This window comes from Arvicola amphibius, chromosome 4 (genome assembly GCF_903992535.2).
Source record: "Arvicola amphibius chromosome 4, mArvAmp1.2, whole genome shotgun sequence".
NCBI classification, from domain to species: domain Eukaryota; kingdom Metazoa; phylum Chordata; class Mammalia; order Rodentia; family Cricetidae; genus Arvicola; species Arvicola amphibius.
In genome coordinates, this window is record NC_052050.1 from 137958371 (window position 1) to 137973509 (window position 15139).

The window sequence follows — 15139 nt, forward strand, 5'->3', positions numbered from 1 at the left end:
CACACACACACAATCCTGTATTTTAACATATGATTTTAAAGCTGCTTCCTTTCTTCAGAGGATTAGCCTCAGCCTTGGTCCATTAAAGTCCAAGATGAAGAAGCCAGCACATGGAGGGCCATGGGACTAGGGTGGAGGGAAGAGACAGAGGGAACCAATAAGGTGCCAGAGTTGTGAGTCTCCTGTCTTGAACAAATCACTTAACTCTTTCTGCTCCTCTGAATCCCACCCCCCTCAACTCCTATGAGCCTGTAGTTGTGACTGCTGCCTCTACTTAGGAGCTGATTACAGAGGGACGAGTCCGAAACAAAGTTACTGCCAGATGTTGTGGTACCCGCCTTTAATCCCAGCACTCTGGAGGCAGAGACAGGCATGTCTCTGAGTTCGAGGACAGCCTGATCTACAGGACCTTCAGGATAGTCAGGGCTACACAGAGAAAATCCTTTCTTGAAAAACCAAAGGAATAAATAAATAAAAACAAAATTAATAATTTGTAGAGGTAAATAAATAGCACCAAGTTAGGTCAAAGATTCAAATTTAACTGCTTATTTATCTTCTTTGGCAAGACAATTCACATGGGAGTTCTGATTTTTATAACATTTTTAAAATATTTTGATTTGCTTTTTATTGTGCTTCCTCTTGCATGGTGTTTTAAGGAGAGAAACGTGTGACTGGTAGGCTCAACTCAGTCCCCAAGCTTTCCCACAAGCTCCTTGTTTCAGGAACAGAAGACACTCAAGAAGTCCTTCTGGGCTTGGAATTCCTCTCCTGGCAGCAAGTGGCAGCTGCAGACGGACCCTGGAGATCTCGGTCCTCTAGGCCAGCTCTGTAACATACGTCAGATACTTGTGACCTCCTTATTCTTAGTTCAAGACGCCGGTACTCAAAGTCTCAGAATTGGCCTTCTGCTTCTAGACAAAGGCAGTAGCCTCTACGGATACCCAGAAGCCACTGTAGTGTGCCAACAGTCTTCTTTAAGAGGGGTTGTGCGTGATATTCTGTTCTAGGAAGCCTTGTATCCCAGGTAGATGGACTAGCTAGCAACGATCTCAAGCATCGCCACACTGCGTTTTTTTTTTTTTTCCATTCGTAATCTCTGTAAGATCTCAAGCATCGCCACACTGTGTTCTTGTACATCGGTAATCTCCGTAAGATTGCTCATGAGGAGTTTCTACCTGCGCAATACACAGAACAGTTTTCTTCTTAGCCGGCTACAGGCTCAACACTTAGCATTCAGGACAGATTTCTGGCACTCTCTAGGCTAGGGACCATTTCATAATCTACATAGCACAGTGTTTTTCTTTCTTGGGGCAACAAGGATTTTTGTCTCACTGAGCCTAGATACATGGGAAAATTTCAAAATAATCGAGTCCTTTGCCTTTGCTTAAGAGTTGCAAGACAATGGGTGGAAAAATCACATGAGGCAAAATTAGGTAAAAGTGAGCACTTGCGGGTAGTTACGATCCTTGCTATCGCAGCTGATTTGACAGCGAGGAACTACAAGCTGTGGCCACTGCGCCTGAAAAGAGGACCGAGGCTCTCACAATCCCCATTTCACACCGCTCCACAGAAAATGTTTATTTGTAGTGTGCGGGGACAAGGCAGTGGAGAGTGTGGACTTGCACGCGGGAATTGCATCGCCGTGGTTGTGATGCCGCGTGTCTGAAATGAAGGTGCTGGCAGGGTTGCTTCCCAAGGGAAATGAGGGGAAAATTAGTGCCCAGGCCTAAAGAGCAATGCGTACACGAGGGCACAGCATAACATACGAGACACCCGCCCACCCACACATGCACAGAATAGACATTTTTTAAAAAGACTGTAGTACATGAATTTCTGGGGTATGCAATGCAATCCATATCCACACTGAATAATTTGGATAAGTCAGAACTGTGTCTGTTCTGGTGCCACTGAATATTCTGATGTTTAGAGCAAGGCGCGTCACACGCTGAACCCTCAAACATTTGTTAAATTAGTAAATACACGTGGGTTATCCGAATGTGGTCCTATTGGGAGGATTCAGATGGGCTTTACACGCAGCGTTCATTTCCCTTTACAGATACTTATCCTTGGCCGGCGTTTGAGAACAAGAGATGGGACTCGCAGTGATTTCCGGTCCTTAAGGCGGCCGACGTCGCTTCAGCGTCTTCTCCCAGGAGCTCCGTCAACTGCCGTCTTTCCCAAGGAGGAAAGCTGACTGACACTTTCGTCTGCCCCGTATCCGAGTCCGTCAGAGAGGATGCTGAGCAAGAGATTGATTTGACAGCAGGGCAGAGGGAAGAGGAAAGCTCCCAGAGCTGGCAGCCCTCAGTTCCTGCCTTGGAAATCCTGCCCTGCCTTTGATTTCTGACGGTGCCGGGGGTAGAGTGTCACAGGAGCATCTGCATGCTGCCACCCTTGGGAACGCTGCCCGAGCTGACTGGGAAGTTCTCGCAAATGTTTTGGGGACTTGGGGGCGGGGAGAGTCAGTTTTTAGATGTGTCCCATCTGGAAAAAGTGCAGCCCCTTACGAATTGAGCGTGGATTAGAGGCCCGAGCAGTAAATCCTGTGTCATTCCGTTCTGTTTTCCCCCTTAGAATTTTCCTGCACACAATGACAGATGGAAGAGATTAATGAGACACGTTATATTCATGGAGAACCAGGAGCCTCAAACGTGGCTGTCGCGCTCGCTCTCGTTGGCAGAGCAGTCAGTGGCTCCACGGAAGGTGGCAGTGCGCTCTCCACTGGTGGTCACTTGCAAAGGGAGGACCCAAGCCAGGACGCAAGCCCACTTCAGACACCTGTACCCTTAGAGCATCCAAATCACGCCCCACAAGTTGTCTCAGAAACGGATGACTGTGCCCCCAAACACGTCACTTGTTTATTTTTATGTATTTAGCTCTGCTACGTTTGAAGTGGGTGAGCTGGTCTGTGTGTGTGCCCACACAGCCATCTGGGTGAAAACTGGAGAACAGATTTCAGGCCCCTTGGTTTTTCTGTTTGATTGGAAATTAGCTTCCTCCTTGGACTCTAATTTGCAATGTTTAATGGAACAGAAATGCCAAGGAGCGTGTTGACTGTTCATGTGAGAGAGAAGCTGTGCCTAGTGTCACAGACGAGCTCTTTGCCCATTTGTTGGTTCACTTCAGTGAGTGGAAATAGATTGCAGCTTGTTGGCACTGAGGTGGGCCGTTCCAGGGTTCAGACTAACACCCCAAACTCCAGTGAGTCCGAAAACCCACATACCACCGGTTGAACTGTGCAGTCTGGCGTACCTGGCCACCACCACGTGAGCCCAAGATCAGATCAGCAAGGAACTGACCCGTCAGAACTCGGGGTGTAACCAGGGGGTCTGTGTCTTGCTTAAAGGCCTATGAACCGTTTGGCCCATGATCGCCTGGACAGTGTTCTTTTCAAGATGAACCTATACGGCCAGGGCTGCCCTCCAACTAGATGAGGCTGAGAGCCAGCCAACATTTGCATCCCATCTGAACTTATACCCTTATGGAATGCAAAGTGATCACTGGCAGGCTGCCACTTTCCAGGATGGCATTCCTGGAGCTTCTGGCGTGCCCCACTCTGTTTAATGGCTCACAGAGCATAGAACTCTAGGCTAACCATAACAGGTGCAGCCCCTGTTTCTCTTCGGGCCTGCTGGCTGGCTGCTGACAGGTCAGGGAGCCTCTCCCAAGGGGGGACATGGGTTTCTGCAGGGTCTGTGCTCACTCGCAACACTTCCCAGGGAATCTAATGCGGCTTGGAGCAAAGGAAGCCTCTGACTTCCACCAGATTGGCGCCATACACCTTAGATGACCTTTGGAGTTACAGCGAGCTTGCAAATATTTTCATTATGGAATAACTATTTCTTAATATATAGAAAAACGGTAAGAACAACGTAACAAGTAACTCTATCAAAAGTCGTTTATTCTTTGCCATGCAAACTTGGCAGTACACTTGATGGCCCTCGAACTCCTTTAATTCACTGTCTCTCTCTCTCTCTCTCTCTCGCTTCTCTCCTCTTTCCTACCTTTCCTCATCATTCATATTTGCTATGGTTCATCTACGTGTGTTTTATATGTTTATTTTATGTGCGTGGATCCTTGAAGAAATCAAAGCTGTTGTGTGTACTTGGCTCTCTTGTTGGTTCTGCTACCAAGGAGGGATCCAGACACTGAAGTATCTGGATTCACTGAGGTGGTGAATCCCAGGCCCAACATGCCGCTGCCGTTGGATGCTCTTCCAGGGGCACAAACACCAAATGCGGAAAGAGATGTCCGCAGCACTCACGTTCCCTTGGTCCACTAAGCTGTGCCCTGTCACAGAGAGCCAGGACAGCTGACTAGGCTTACACAGTTGGCCATTTCCTCTCTTTTTGATTTCGGAGATCTCTCCATGCCATTTTATGTTTTTGCTAGGCTGTTCCTTTTTGGCTAATATTGTAATTTATCCACTGTGTATCTAACGCTCATTTTATTCCCTTTTTGTTGCCTTTTGCAAAGTTCTGCACTACGTAGCCTGCTATCTCTCTCCTAATGCACAAATGGATTCTCTTCTAGTGTGTGTGTCTAGAAACAGGACTGCGGGATGCGGTGATTGGATGTGCTCTTGCTGCCAAGCATCTGCATCTTCCGGTGTCTGAGATCGCATTCCTCCAGCCTCGGCCACTCTTGCTGTTGTCGCACCTGTGTTTGCCAGCAGACTGAGGGTAGCTTTCTGTTATTCAATTTGCAAATACACTGTACCTTGTCATCTAACTTTGTGCCTTTGGGCTGAGAAACCACATTTTTATTCAATAAAATAGACAGACAAGGGCTGCAAGCCCGCAGAAGAAAGGTCTATTAAACCTAGACCCGAGCATAGTGGCTGCAACCTACTTCTGAGTGTTGAATCTGGGGCCCAATATGTCTGCGAGGGGCTCAAGCCCCAAATGCGGAAGGAATGTCCACAGCTCTCAAGTGTCCTTTCCTCACGCCATACTATTGAGAGCACAAAGAAGAAAGGGGAGGACGGGAACTACTGTTGTTTGCTTCTTTAATGTTCTCCATGTTTTGTGCACTAAGTCTGACAGATCTCCCAGTCTTTGTGTTGGCCATCTTCTATTGGCTAAGGGTCTGCCTTTAAATTTAAATAGCTTGTATACACAAAGAGACTCTGGAGAAGCTAATTTTCCCTTTGCAAGTGGTTGTCTTTGGGAGACAGCTTCTGGGTTGGGGATGGGCACTGTGTCTACTCCCCTGCTCAGTGCTGGAACCCCATCTAGTTTGGGTCTGTACAGATCCTGTGCACGCTGTCTCTGAATTCACATGTGTGGTGCTTCTGTGGCGTTTGAAGGACACCGACATTTCCCCTGTGCCATCAATCCTCTCTGACTCTTTACAACCGTTCTGCCTTCTCTCCTGAAGAATTCCCTGAGCCACCATGAGAGGGTTTCATGAAGGCTGCCCATACAGGACTGAGTGTTCCAAGGTCTCACATTCTCTGTACACTGTTCAGCTGTGGGACTCTGTATTAGTTCCCATCTGTTTACTGCAGAAGGAAGCTTCTTTGTGATCGGAGTCCAGGTCTACTGAGGATCCCAGGTGGAAAGTATTTCTAGGTACAGGCGGCTCACACAAAGGCTATTATTATTTTTTTAAACTTATTTTATGAGTGCTTGCCTGAATGTCTGTCTGTGCACCACAGATATGCCTGGAGCCTGTGGAGGTCAGAAGAAGGCATTGGATCCCCTGGAACTTGAGTTAGGGATGACTGTGAGCCACCATGTGCATGCTGGGAATAGAACCTGGGTCTTCTGGAAGAGCAGCAATGTTCTTAACCACTGAGCCATCTCTCTAGTTCCATTTATTTATTTATTTATTTATTTATTTATTTATTTATTTATGTTTTTCGAGACAGGGTTTCTCTGTGTAACAGCCTTAGCTGTCCTGTCCCAGAACTAACTGGTCTTGAACTCAAAAAGATTCACCTGCCTCTGCCTCTGCCTTTCAAGTGCTAGGATTGCCACCTGGCTCCCATTTCATTATTTTTAATTGTGTGTGTGTGTGTGTGTTCTGTGTGGCTATGTGCTGGTAAGAGCATTCCCCTAGAACTGGGTCCCAGGTAGGGAGCTACACAATATGGGTGCTGGGAATCGAACTTGGGTCTTCCTCAAGAACAGTCTATGCTCTTAACCACTGAGCCAGCTCTCCAGGCATGAAGCTTCTTTGGAAGAAAGCATTCTTTTGTTTTCTATCTAGTTTGTCATAGTGTGTACTTTCCTTCCAACTTGCTCCAATCCCACATCTGCATGTGTGTGTATTTTGTAAACAGTGTAAAATACATTAAAATAAAAACTTTTATTTTTAAAGTATTTGACCCTGACATATTTTTTTTTAAAAAATGAGAAAATACTAAAGAGTAAGCAATGAAAAAAATCTCATTTTTCCCCCCTCTCCAGTTTCCAGGGTGACCGTCTGTCTGTCCGTCTTATCAGAGGGAGTCATTATGAAGATAAGTATATTTATTCTGTGTGTGGTGGCGTTTTCATCTCTGCCGCACACCCGGCTCTTTCCTTAGAAATCGGTCCACAGCTGCACACCAGAGCGCCCTCATTGTTCTGAGAGACTGCATTTTGGTGGACGTCAGGGCTGTCTGTGTCCGAATCTATTTGTCCCCCCTCCCAACAGCACTGGACTTTTAGGTAGTTTCCAATCTCGTCTTTTACAAACTATGTGGCAATGAATAATCTTACACAAGCTAAGGCACCAACAAGAGGCATTTCTTGAAGTTGGAATGGATGGGACAAAGAGCTTAAGTTTTTCTAGCTGACTGACATGCAAATTTCTGGTTTTCCAACTTCCTCACCTTCTCAGCCAGGGGCCCCGGTGGACATAAAGCCACAAAGGAGATTATTTAAAATACGGAACTAATTAAGGAACTAATGCCGAGGAGCTAAGGAAGTCAAATGTGGGGGTTGGGGGAGAAAGTCTGGGGCCTTACTAGGCAGAAGTGCCAAAAGAAGGTTCCAGGAGCCAGGGTCAGGAAGGAAACCAGGCCTCACAGGCCAGAGCCTCAGGAGCAGGGTCAGGCTGCCAGGAGGAAGCTGAACAAGGAAGCTAGCCTGAGGCTGGGAGGTAGGGAGGGAGGGAGGAGGACGCTTGGCTCCACCCCTTCTGTTTTCTGTGGGAGCGTCCCGGGAAGAGGGGGTGGTCTTTGAAGGTTTGTGTCTTCTCTTTGCTCTTCAAGGGTCATTAGACTGCCTTCCTTCCAAAGGGTGTTCGTTTGTTTGTTTTTAACAACATTGTCCCTTCCCTTTGCCCAGCATTCTTAATCCCAAAGAGAAGCTAAAATAAAACAAGATCCTGGAATCCAAACCCCTAAACCATCTTTCTTGTGCTCTCCTCCCCTCCTTTCCTCTCCTTGTCTTTCCCCCATCCCCTCTCTCCCCTCGTCTCCTCTCTTCCTTTCTCTTTGAGACAAGATCTCATGTAGCCCAGGCCTACCCTTCCTTTCTTCCCTCGCCCTTCTTTCCTCTCCCCTTTCCCTTCAGTACCCCCTTCTCTTCTCCTGCCCCATCTTACTCCTCCTCCCTCCCTGCTCCTCTCCCTCTCTCCTTCCTTCCCTCCCTCCCTTCCTTCTTTTTCTTCATTTTTCTGAGAGGGCTTTCTCTATAGCAGTCCAGGTTAACGTTGAATTCCATGATGGAGTCTTTTGTTTGAGCCTGTCTGGTGAACGTCTATACCACCTACAATCCAGCGTTTCCTTTAGACTTTCAGGAGCTCACTGTGACACCTGGGAGCCATCGGGTAAGATCACAATGTCTAAGGCTCACCCTTATTCCCTTTCACCGGGTCTCCCTCCATCCTCCTCTCCCTCCCGTATCACCCTTTCAGATTGTTACAGCAAGCCTTTCTTTACATTGAATATTGTCACCTCAAAGCCATGCCTGTCCAGAACCTCAGCTATGCCCTTGTCTGGAAATGGGCTCTTGCGGATGTAATTAGTTTAGATGGAGACACTCTGTGTTCGGGTGAAATTTTCATGCAGAGGTCAGGATCTTTTTATAGGAAGGCCACACAAAGTGAAGAGAAACAGGGACTGGGATAATTCCCTCTACAATCAAAGGATTCAATGGTCATCAATCGATCCCTGAAGGCAGGAGAGAGATTTGCCCCAGAGTCCCCCATAGAGTTCCACAGAGAAGCTAGCTCCAAGAACACGCTGGCTTTGGACAACTGCATTCTAGAACTATGATAGACCGTGTTTGCTGGTGCGCTGAGTTTCCTGAGGTGGTGCTTTGATGGGGCCACACGAGGAAACAAATGCACTTCCACTGTCTCCACTGCATGGACAGTCAGGTGGCTGTGGTCATTAGCGTGAAGGTGGGCAGGGCGAGCCAGGTTCCCCACAGACTCTTCGTTTATTCTGCTCAGTCCCAGCGTTGGCAGTTTTGGACCAAAGCTTTTCCTTTGGCCAAAGTTGTCATGGCTGTGGTACAGAAGAAACCAGGAAGAATTCATGTCTTAGCTCGCCAGTGGCTACTGTGTTCCTCAGGAAAATGCACCAGCCCCGTGTGGGCTCAGTTTCTCCCTCTGTTCAATGGGAATGGTGGTTTATGCCTTTTTAAATTAGTGACTCAGAGACCAGATGTGGAAAGGTCTGGGAAGAGTTGCAACTAGTACATCTTTCTTCCTTGGTGACAGTGTGAGCTGGGACAACTCTGAAGTTCTCCTTCTCTCAGTCATTCATTCAACTGACAACCACCAGGCGCTGGTTTCTGTGGACCCCAGAGAAACCTTTTCCACATCTGAAAGCTTATGTGAACCTCCTCTCTGGGCTACAACCCTGAAGATCCTTGGGATTGTCTTAGGTTTTCTATTGCAGTGAAGAGACACCAAGTGACTACAGCGACTCTTAGAAGGGGAAGAACATTTCATTGGTCTGGCTTACAGGTTCAGATGTTCAGACCATGGTCATCACGGCAAGAAGCACGGTGACACGCAGGCAGACGCGGTGCTGGAGAAGAAGTTGAGAGTTCTGCATCCCAGTTGGCAGGTAACAGGAAGAGAGAATGCCACACTGGGCCTGACTTGATCATCTGAAACCTCAAAGGCCACCCCTACAGTGACACACTTCCCCCAACAACGCCACACCTACCTCCAACAAGACCAAGACTACACTTCCTAATAGTGCCACTCCCTAGTGACCAAGCATTCAAACACATGAGTCTATGGGGCCCATTCCTATTCAAATCACCACAAGGCTTGGTACACCTCCAAGTTTATCCTCTGACAAAGGTCCTATCTTTGCTTCATCACCTCCCCCGGCCATTGTTCCAGGCCTCAACGGATTCTCTGTTGTCAGAGGGCTTCCTTCTGTGCCTTGCTGGATGTTCAGAGGCTTCCTGGTCTCCCTCCGGATTCACACACCTGGTGATTCTCCATCCTTTGAGCTTGAATAGACAGCAAAACAAAGACATCACCACAGACCTCATGTGGCGCATCTCGTGGCCAGCCCTGTTCCAAGACCTTTAAATATATGAACTCACTTGGTAGCTCATCTTTGGAATTCTCTTTACTGTGTTCTCCACCCCCTCTTTTTTATTTTTTGTGTGAGACTCCCCCTTGTTTTAAAATAAAGAATTTATTTTCAATTATGTGTTGTCTGTGTGTGGGTTTAGATACATTTGTGCAGGTACCCATGGAGGCCACAGGTGTTAGATCCCTTGGAGCTAGAATTACAAGCGGTCGTGAGCAGCCTCATGTGGGTACCAGGATGGATCCTTGCGAGAGCAGTACATTCTCTTAACTGCTGAGCTGTGTCTCTAGTCTCAGAGATCTTTTCGTGGTAAGCAAACATTTTTAGTGTAATATTTTAATTTTAATTCTCTCCCATATTTGTGCTTTATATATGTTTTTATTGACGTTGTCAGCATTTCCTTTAAGGATTGCTTACTTTAAGGATGCTTCACCTGGCATGATATACTTCAAGGGAATACTGAATCCTAATTAAAACATAACAACCTAATGCCAATAAAAATATGACAACGTTGTTCCTGTATATTGCCGCTCCTTGTGCCATTTCTATCATGATATTAGCATGGTAATACATATTGTAATTACTTCCTTACAAATATAGTTTTTTATAAAATAATATTTAAGGTTAAAATAATCCACCGATATTGCTTGCTGATAACTGGCAGAGTTAGGACTCTAACCTGTGACTTCTTTCTCCAGGGGTTGAGCCCTTTCCGGCTTCTCTCATGGTGCTACCAAAGGTCCAATTTAATCATTTCAGTAAGAAAGCTGTCCAGATTTGCCATGACAAATACAGAGGGAATCTGATACACGCCCCTAACCTCTCCTTCTCTCTAGCACTTAGCATGTCCACAGTAATAAGATACCTTTCCCTGTTTTCTCTCTTCCCGTGTGTCCTTCCTCCCTTCCATCTTTTCTCACTTATTTATACGCTCACTATTTCTGTATCTCTGCCCTGTGGACCACACTCAGGATTCTGCTGGCCAAGCATGATGTGGGGATCCATCATCTTCAGTGTTATTCTTGTTTGAAGTGACTATGTAGTGCTGGGATGGTGTCTTTCATTTTAGGGTTCATTTTGACCTCACTGAAGGGTTGATGAAAAGGTCCTGTGCTCAGAGAACATTTCCTTGTTTGTGTAAAATGATGAGAACTTAAAAACTAGAAAGCCTTGTGACTAGAGTGTGATGCTATGTGTTGTAATAGGAGCCGTGTTCCCGGCGCCTAGCTCCCAGCCGCCTGGCTAGCTAGCTTATACCCTGAAATAACAACACACAAATTGTATTCATTTAAACACTGCCTAGCCCATTATATCTAGCCTCTTCTTGGCTAACTTTCACATTTTAATTAACCCATTTCTAATAATCTGTATATCACCACGTGACTGTGGCTTACCAGAATGGGTCTAACCTACATCCATCTCGGAGAGGAGAGCCATGGCATCTGCCTGACTCTTTCTTTCTCCCAGCATTCTGTTCTGTTTACTCCACCCACCTAAGGGCTGGCCTATCAAAAGGCTAAGGCAGCTTCTTTATTTAACCAATGAAAGTAATACATAGACGGAAGACCCTCCTACACCAGCTATGTTTATTCATCTGATCATAAGTTCCCTTCTGTGATGTATCAGGTACTGTGTCAGTCATAGGCAGACTTTTCTTTCCTAGAACCTGCCAGTTCCCAAATAAAAGACACAGAGAGTTAATTTTATTTATAAATGTTTGGCCAATAGCTCAGACTCATTACTAGTTAACTCTTACATTTAAATTAATCCTTATTTCTTATCTATGCTTTGCCACATGACTTGGTGCCTTTCTTCAGTACAGCTCGTCCATCTTGCTTTTCTCTGTGGGGCTGCTTGTGATTCCTGACTCCGCCCTCCTTCTGCCCAGCCACCTCTGTACCTGGCTTTCCTACCTATACTTCCTTCCTAGCTACTGATCAGTCAGCATTTTAGTAAACCAACCAGAGTGACAAATCTTCACAGTGTACAAAAGGACTATTCCACAGTGATTGGATGTCAGATAAATGAGGAAAACAGCATTCTCAGGGGCCCTTGGATATGCTGGGTTTTTATTCTGGTCCCGTTGTCTGTGACTGTTATGTCCCTTTTACTCCATGCTCTGGACAAGGTCTGAGAGTCTCTGACACTCCAGGGAGTCACCCGGTTTAGGAATCAGTCACCCGGTTTAGGAATTGCTCTTGGGACGGGGAGTGCTGACTCTTTGGTTTATCTCCTGATCTGTTAATCAGGAACAGAGAGGGTGTCAGGCAGCAGATGTTAGCAGACTGGTCTCCATTCAATCTATAGTGGCAGATAACATGGGGAATGATAAAAAACCTTGTGTTCCTTGGGTTTCCGCTCCTTAGTCTGTTTTCTGCTGCTATGAGAACATAGCACAGATCAGTTTTTCTTCTCAACTGAAAAATATACATTTTTTTTCATACAATGTATTCTTATTACATTTTCCCTCCTTCAACTCCTGGATCCTCCCCATCTCCCTGCTCACTCAAATCCACACCCTTTCCTTCTTTCATTAGGAAGCAAACAGGCATCTAAAAAAAAAGATAGCATAAAACAAAACAAAACAAAATAAAATAAAGACAAACCAGAGTAGAATAAAACAAACAGGAAAAAATAAAAGAAAAACCAAAAGTAAAACAAGTAGCTATAGAGACACATGAATTTACACATACAGAGATACCATGAAAGCACAAAGCCAGGGACCATAGTATATAAACAAAAGACTTATAAAGGTAAAAGTAATAAGCATAAAGTTCAGACAAAGCATCATTGTGACAGGGCATGACGGTGCAGAGGTTCCTCCATCTTGTACTTTTGCTGAGGTGTTCCAGGTCTCATTGACGGAGGATCCCGTGAAAAGTTACCCAACTTTATTCTAGGAACCCAGGGTCACGTCCCAGCTAACTTAAACTGCCTGCTTGTTCAAACCTCTCCCTCCAGCTAACCCCTTCCTTATCTCAGCTGCTGTCAATTTGCTCGCTTATGTGAGACCCCTCCCCCACCCTCACTCCTAAAGCTGCGGGAGCTAGGTGCCAGGACTTGGTTTCTGCCTTCAAAAGTCCACGTCTGGACACCCAGGAGCCACACCTGGGTCCCCAAATACCCGAGTGTAGTCCTAGCCAGCTGGAATAAAGACTTTCAAGTTGGCTATAAACTGTGCTTGAGTGGGCTACCCATAACATTACGAGACAGTAAATAAATAAATAAATAAATAGTGAGTAAATAAACCTACCTTTCAAAAATATAAACAACAGCCAAGAACACTACTTTGCATAAATACGCTGTTCAAAACCTCCAGAAGTCTGTTTAGGATCATTTCAGAAACTTGAAATTTTGTTTTCATCCCCAGGCAAAATTCACTAACCTATTTGTTTTTGATGGAACTTAAGGTAGCAACCCAAACAAAAGTTTTTTTAAAAAAATCAAACGTTCTAACATAGGACAACCCAAAGACATATTAATCTGATATTAATATGCTAAGGAATGATAGTAGGAAAACGTGTCTTTGCTTTCTATATTTACCCATGATGCTTATAGGGGGGGGGGACTTGTTTGTAGAGTAAAAACTCTGCAATAAAGGTGTTGTGAGAAGGTTTTGTTGCTGCTGCGTAGAATAGGGTATGCCCAGTACACGACGCATCTGTTACAGTCACAGGCAAAGCTATACTGCAGTCATTTGAAACAGCACCCGCTCCCAGCAGTGCCCCCCCCTTAAAGCATACAGATTCTGAACTAATTTTGGTTGTTACACATTCAAAAATCTCCCTCTCTCTCTCTTTGTGGCCTAAATTTTTAGTACCCAGCCCCCCACACCCAGTGTACTTCACAACACCATTTAAGAAGTTTGTATTGTATTTGGGGTTGCATTTTCCTGGAGTCTTAAGTCCTGGCCCTAGTGGAATAGGTAAATTGAACTTGTCTGGGGAGATAAAGGAATGACTTAGTTTTCAGAACTCTTTGGCTAAGAGGGAGGCTGGTGAAATCAACCCCGGAGTGGCCTTTGGGTCCGATCTCCTAATCTGCCTCGACAGGATGATAATTTTTCATGTAAGAAGTCACTGAGATAAAGATGAATTCACATAGAGGCCTTCTGAACCGAGGCTGCTGCGTTGGACCAAGGCTTGTATGAGTCTCTGTCCTACTATGAGCTGAACATGTGACCCTAGCTGGTTGACTCTATTACTTTTGTTCTGACTTTACTCCTACTGGAGATAAAGACCCAATTTATGCAGAGGCTGATTCTCATTCAAAGTCACGTCCAGGCAGTTATCATAGCATTGTGTGTAACTCAAAGTCATTTCAAACCTACCACTGATAGGAGTTTGGTAAATGAGTTATGGCCTAGCTATGCCATAGACAGCTATTGAGAATTATGTTTTAAGATGGTATTAGGTGGCATGGAAAAACATTAAGAGACTAAGTAGAAAAAATATCACTAAGCAAGTTATAATGGTGTGCCTTCTAATTGGCAATAGCATTAACATCTCTGCTCACACTTGTCCTGGTACACTAGATAAAGTTCTAGGCAGAACAAGCTGTCCAAGGACACTCGACTTCAAGGGTCTTTGCTCATGCTGACTAGGGAGCTGGTGTCTGTGTGGCACACTATAAATCCCTTTTTCTTCCAGGCCTACGGCAAAGCTCTAGAAAAGGAAAGCTTTCTAAGTAGCCTGCCATGGCGAAGGTCAAAATCTTTACTAGAAGAGCTGGGATGAAAGGTCCCAGTGTTGGGGGGTGGGGGTACGTCCTGGTGACTTGAAGCCAAACAGGGAGGCTCACTAAATGCTAATATTCTCCCCATAACCCCCAATTATAGCATTAACATTTGCATATATAATGCATGCATATAGGCACATGTGTATTGATAGAGTTGTTTAACAGTCAGGGAGTGAATTCCTTCTAGGTGCCCGAGCCAGGGCGCAACATGACCTCCCTATTGATAGGGTGGGCACACACAGGAAAAGACACGCGTTTTTCAGAGAAAGAAAAAGATTACTTCTTCTTCTTTTTTTTTTTTAAATGAGTAGATTTGAAATCCTACCCCATGAAGAGATGGTAGTTTGACATACTTGGAGGCTTCTGCCTGGGGACCAGCTAGCTGAGTTAACCCACACAGAGAGGTAACTTTCCTCAGCAAATCCCACTTCTCTGACAGGAGCTTAGTTTGGCTCAGGTGATGCCCACAGTCCCTCAACTCTTAACGCTCTGAGGATTTCTGCAATTGCAGAGACTTTAGAAGGTGACAGGAATTTCAACAGAAGCAAATTCTCAAAGCAGCTAGTGTTGGGCCACTCTTCCCTTGTCCTTAATTTTGACTTTGAGTGTGGACTCCCCTCACTCACAAGTGGTACCTTTAGTTAATGTGTGTATTGTCTAAAATTTGATTTATTTATTCGCTTACTTTCTTGAGCCTTCTAGAGGCTTCCTCCGGCGGAAGTTGGGAGGAAGTGCCATAAGTCCACTCTTTGTCAACCATTGCCTGAATCAAACCGTCTTTCTGTCCTTTATCCAGCAGCTAGTCTCAGGCAAGATGCAGTGTGGGGTAAAAAGCAAAAGTTAGGGGGTATTTTTCTCCCAAATGGCTTGCCTTATGTAGAGAGAGGTCATGCAAGCCTAGGGAGCAAT